This window comes from Colobus angolensis, unplaced genomic scaffold (genome assembly GCF_000951035.1).
Source record: "Colobus angolensis palliatus isolate OR3802 unplaced genomic scaffold, Cang.pa_1.0 Scaffold67, whole genome shotgun sequence".
NCBI lineage: Eukaryota > Metazoa > Chordata > Mammalia > Primates > Cercopithecidae > Colobus > Colobus angolensis.
In genome coordinates this window covers 1352863-1358862 of record NW_012120376.1, presented here as the reverse complement: position 1 = coordinate 1358862, position 6000 = coordinate 1352863, and the positions used below count along the sequence as shown (strand labels likewise).

Sequence of the window (6000 nt, the reverse complement as noted above, 5' to 3'; positions counted from 1 at the left end):
GAGAGAGAGAGAGAGAGAGAGACCGAGAGAGAGAGAGACAGACAGAGAGAGAGAGAGAGAGTCTTACTCTGTTTCCCAGGGGCTGGAATGCAGTGGCATGATCACAGCTCACTGCAGTCTCAATCCCTCAGGCTCAAGTGATCCTCCAGCCTCAGCCTCCCAAGTAGCTAGGACTACAGGTGCACACCACCATGCTCAGCTAATTTTTTTCTTGTACAGATGGAGTCTCACTATGTTCCCCAGGCTGGTCTCAAACTCCTGGGACCTCAGGTGATCTGCCTGCCTTGGCCTCCCAAAGTGCTGGAATTACAAGCGTGAGCCACTGCACTGCACTCAGCCAACCCTCTTCTCTTTCTAAGAAGACTGTCTTATCCTTTGTGCTCTAAGCAATTGGTAATTAGACACTTTAATATATTAGTATTTTATTTTGAAACAATCCTCTGCTTGCTCACCTTTGCTCTGTTTTCCTAGCACCTGGCCGTCAAGAAGAAGCAAGTAGGTCCTCAGTATTGGCAATTTACACCATTGATTCCATTAAAGTGATGAAAGCTGCTCTACCTAAATTCTAATTATTCTAGAACTTCGGGGTCTGAGCCAGAGCATAAATGCAAAAGTAGAATCTGAGAGATTCTTAGATTTGTGGAGATATTAACCACAAATGAAGACTGTATCCAAGCACTGATATTTATTGTTTGCTAAATAAAGAGTGCAAGTTTAAAAATCAGTAGATCATTTCTTTAAAAGTTATTTAGTTATTTATTTGAATCTTTACTGAGAAGTCAGTTAATTCTGACCTTTTCATAAATTAAATTAAACTAGCCCTGGCCAAAAGGTGATGGGAAGAAAAGGTGAAAAGGTTAGTGGGTTGTTGTCATTTTTATTGCACAGAAATTTCTGAATTGAGCATTCAGCCAAAATATTGCAAAGATTCAAAATTTAATTTCCTGGGACCAGCAAGCCAATTTTTAATGGTACCATAAAGACTTCCAAAATGAGAGTTAATTTAATTCATTGTCATCCAAACCAAAATTGTGAAAGTATATAAAAAAGCAATCAGTACATTTTCTCCAAGTAATAATTTTCCTTTCTCCAAGTTTAATGTATATTACTACAACCTACAGTAATATTTTCTCAGTAGTATATTTTTACTTGTTTAGTTAGCATAAGATACTGCTCTAAATACATATATTTAATATTCTGGTATGTTTTATAAAATAGTCTTATTTCCTTCCATTGTGACTTTGAAAGAGTACCTATATACATATGAAAAATGAAAAGACCCTAAATACAGAAACTAACAAAGAGAGTATGTAAAATTGCTATGTGAATATAATAAATGCTGTTTTATTAACTTTGAAATAAAATCAACCATTAATAAATTGAAAGTTTTATAACTTAAGCTATTTAATGTAATTCTATTTGAAATATGTATTGTTTACTAAAAACTTATTTTAGCCAAAAATAACACAAAGCTTCTAGAATGCCAACAAAATGTGTTTTAATAACCCAATTCATCAGAAAAATGTTGAGGAGGACTCTCTACCCCTTTTCACTCCTTTGCAAGTTGAGGAGCTGCACAACATAGTGGAATGAAATTCCCTAACTTCAAACCTAGTTGTATTGCTTAGCAGCTGACGGTCTGGGCAAGTTATTTAACCTGGCTCTGAGTTTCATGAAATGGAAATAGTAACGCCTCCAGCTTTGTCCTTTTGACTTAGGATTGTCTTGGCAATGCGGGCTCTTTTTTGGTTTCATATGAACTTTAAAGCAGTTTTTTCCAATTCTGTGAAGAAACTCATTGGTAGCTTGATGGGGATGGCATTGAACCTATAAATAACCTTGGGCAGTATGGCCATTTTCACGATATTGATTCTTCCTATCCATGAGCATGGTATGTTCTCCCATTTGTTAGTGTCCTCTTTGATTTCACTGAGCAGTGGTTTGTAGTTCTCCTTGAAGAGGTCCTTTACATCCCTTGTAAGTTGGATTCCTAGGTATTTGATTCTCTTTGAAGCAATTGTGAATGGAAGTTCATTCCTGATTTGGCTCTCTGCTTGTCTGTTACTGGTGTATAAGAATGCTTGTGATTTTTGCACATTAATTTTGTATCCTGAGACTTTGCTGAAGTTGCTTATCAGCTTAAGGAGATTTTGGGCTGAGACGATGGGGTTTTCTAAATATACAATCATGTCAAGGCTACAGTAACCAAAACAGCATGGTACTGGTACCAAAACAGAGATATAAACCAATGGAACAGAACAGAGTCCTCAGAAATAATACCACACATCTACAGCTGTCTGATCTTTGATAAACCTGAGAGAAACAAGAAATGGGGAAAGGATTCCCTATTTAATAAATGGTGCTGGGAAAATTGGCTAGCCATAAGTAGAAAGCTGAAACTGGATCCTTTCCTTACTCCTTATACGAAGATTAATTCAAGATGGATTAGAGACTTAAATGTTAGACCTAATACCATAAAAACCCTAGAAGAAAATCTAGGTAGTACCATTCAGGACATAGGCATGGGCAAGGACTTCATGTCTAAAACACCAAAAGCAACGGCAGCAAAAGCCAAAATTGACAAATGGGATCTCATTAAACTAAAGAGCTTCTGCACAGCAAAAGAAACTACCATCAGAGTGAACAGGCAACCTACAGAATGGGAGAACATTTTTGCAATCTACTCGTCTGACAAAGGGCTAATATCCAGAATCTACAAAGAACTCAAACAAATATACAAGAAAAAAACAAACAACCCCATCAAAAAGTGGGCAAAGGATATGAACAGACATTTCTCAAAAGAAGACATTCATGCAGCCAACAGACACATGAAAAAATGCTCATCATCACTCGCCATCAGAGAAATGCAAATCAAAACCACAATGAGATACCATCTCACACCAGTTAGAATGGCCATCATTAAAAAATCAGGAAACAACAGGTGTTGGAGAGGATGTGGAGAAATAGGAACACTTTTACACTGTTGGTGGGATTGTAAACTAGTTCAACCATTATGGAAAACAGTATGGCGATTCCTCAAGGATCTAGAACTAGATGTACCATATGACCCAGCCATCCCACTACTGGGTATATATCCAAAGGATTATAAATTATTCTACTACAAAGACACATGCACACGTATGTTTATTGCAGCACTATTCACAATAGCAAAGACTTGGAATCAACCCAAATGTCCATCTGTGACAGACTGGATTAAGAAAATGTGGCACATATACACCATGGAATACTATGCAGCCATAAAAAAGGATGAGTTTGCGTCCTTTGTAGGGACATGGATGCAGCTGGAAACCATCATTCTTAGCAAACTATCACAAGAACAGAAAACCAAACACCGCATGTTCTCACTCATAGGTGGGAACTGAACCATGAGATCACTTGGACTCGGGAAGGGGAACATCACACACTGGGGCTTATCATGGGGAGGGGGGAGGGGGAGGGATTGCATTGGGGAGTTATACCTGATATAAATGATGAATTGATGGGTGCTGACGAGTTGATGGGTGCAGCACACCAACATGGCACAAGTATACATATGTAACAAACCTGCACGTTATGCACATGTACCCTAGAACTTAAAGTATAATAAAAAAATAAATAAATAAATAAAAAGAAATGGAAATAGTATTAGAACCTATCTCACAGGCTTGAAGTGCCACTTACATGAGATAATATTTGTAATCCACTATAAACAGAGCTTAATTCATAGAAAATGTTGAATAAATGTCAGCCATTAGTAATATGTTCATTTTTCTTCGTTAAATGTGATTTTATTTACTACAATTTGTCCTCATAAATGACAAACAGAGACTAGAGGCCATAGCTACATAGAAAGGAGAATTGGGGTCAAGAAGTTCAGACAGGAGAAACACCCTAGAGCTCAACTCAGCATACATGATACAGCTATGTACTTCCAGTGACTAAGAGTGCATGCTGCTGCAGGCAAGATACCAAAGCAATGTTTTGTGTCAGCAGCATTAAGCAGATCAGAAATCAGAAAAATTATATACAGTAACAGATTCTATGGTTAGCAACTGTAACTTAAATACAGAAAGCCTGTCTCTGTGTGTACAAATTCAAACATGGACATGATGCTGAAAAGTTTTTACTTAGTCTTTTCAGCCCTTTTCACCATTACTGCCTTAGATGCAATGTAAAGACTTGCCCATTGTATTTCCGCAAAGCAACATTTCAAAATTAAAGTTCCAGGACACTTAAGTCTAAGTCTGACATCATACACAATCTCAGAGTTCACCTCAATATCTTCAGCCTGAAGAAAATGGATAAAAAGTACAAGATACTTTAAGCTTTAGTGAACTGTAACTTATTTTTAAAAAGAAGGGGAAGGTATATTTTAATGTGAATTACATTTTAAAGCAAAAGCAATATAATGGTACTTCTAGAACCTCATAAACTTTGAATAAAAATGGATCAGTTCATACTTAATGCTTCGTTCCATAAAGCTCTTCCAGATACTTGAAATGTTACAGCTGCTACTTTACATAAAACAATATGCTCTTCTATAAAGCTGTGTTCTAAATATATAACGCTTGGGTACATTTCATGGCATTTTAAAATGCATTGTTTTCTGGACTTGCATGTATTGGTGATTTCAGGGATAGAGAATTATAAAACAGTGTCACAATTTAAAGTATGCAAACATTATGATTTCATCACAGAATCTTATTTTTAAAACAGTATTTTATTTATCTTCTAAATAAGATTAAAGAACAGAAATTAGTCTCATACCTACAGTAGGTTTTTCTAGATCACTACTGCTATAGACAATGTTTGTATCTCTCCAAAAATTCATGTGTTAAATTCTAATGGTCAATGTGATAGTATTAGGAGGTGGGGCCTTTGGGGGTGATTAAGTCATGAGAGTGGAGTCCTCACAGATGGGATCAATGCCCTTATAAAAGAGGCCTCAGAGAACCCCCTCCCCACTTCCACCGTGTGAGAATCCAGGAAGCAGTCCCCCACAATATACTGAACCTGCCAGCACCTTGATCTTGGACTTCTCAGCCTTCAGAACTGTGAGAAATAAATTTCTGTCCTTTATAAACCACACGGTTATTTGTATTTTGTTACAAAAACCCAAACAAAGATAACTATAGCAGCCAATATTTAGCCCATATATTTCAGAATAATAAAAAATAAATCCCTGAAGTAGAAAAGAACCTCTCCATGTGATATTTTCACATACCATTTAGTCAACTTATTACAATGATAAGTATAAATATATCTACATTGTCTCCACTGGTATTAATTTTGACCTTCAGCAGCAGAATTAAACTTATCAAACATGATTATGTGTTATGCAGGTCACAATCACTATTGTGCCACCATTTCGATGACAAACTAGAAAGATTGAAAAAAATGATTTTAGATGACTGTACCTAAATAATTTCTAATAATAAAAATCAACAGTCATCTAAAGATATATTAGATATCTGGTTATATTTTAGATCGCATTTTTCAAAGTTCAGGTTATAACCTATTAATATATCCCCAGAATCAATATAGTGGTTCACAACTTGCAATTTTTTACCAAAATGACAGACTAGAAAAAAATACAAAAGAATAGAGATACTAGAACACATCATATCTATAATAAAAGTATCTTTTCATAAAGCATATTTTTAGTTACGTGAGTATGTGTGTGTATGTTGGATTACAATTAAAATCCATTTCTTATTATAGGTTACTGTCAAAAACCTTTGAAAGTCAATAGAGAGCTATCATACATAAATGTAAGTACAAAACTAAAATGCAAAATTCTTAACTCTCACTTCTATGTAGTTCCCTTCCCACTCAAAGTCAGGATTTCAATATATGCCCATAATATCTAAAGTTCTAACAAATATAGAAACATTGTTTTCTGCATTAAAGGCCAAATTCATTCCTGATATTATGACTCAGGTTTTTGGAAAATGGAAATTATACTTTTCTTTTTTTATTGCTCTATCTCCTATAATGCTT

General features: G+C 35.6%; 1 protein-coding gene across 1 annotated transcript in view; it reads right to left on the bottom strand.

Moving 5' to 3' along the window:
• Nucleotides 1-6000, bottom strand: part of FAM19A2 (family with sequence similarity 19 (chemokine (C-C motif)-like), member A2) — a 522282-nt gene that overhangs the window by 377610 nt on the left and 138672 nt on the right. The window lies entirely within an intron of this gene.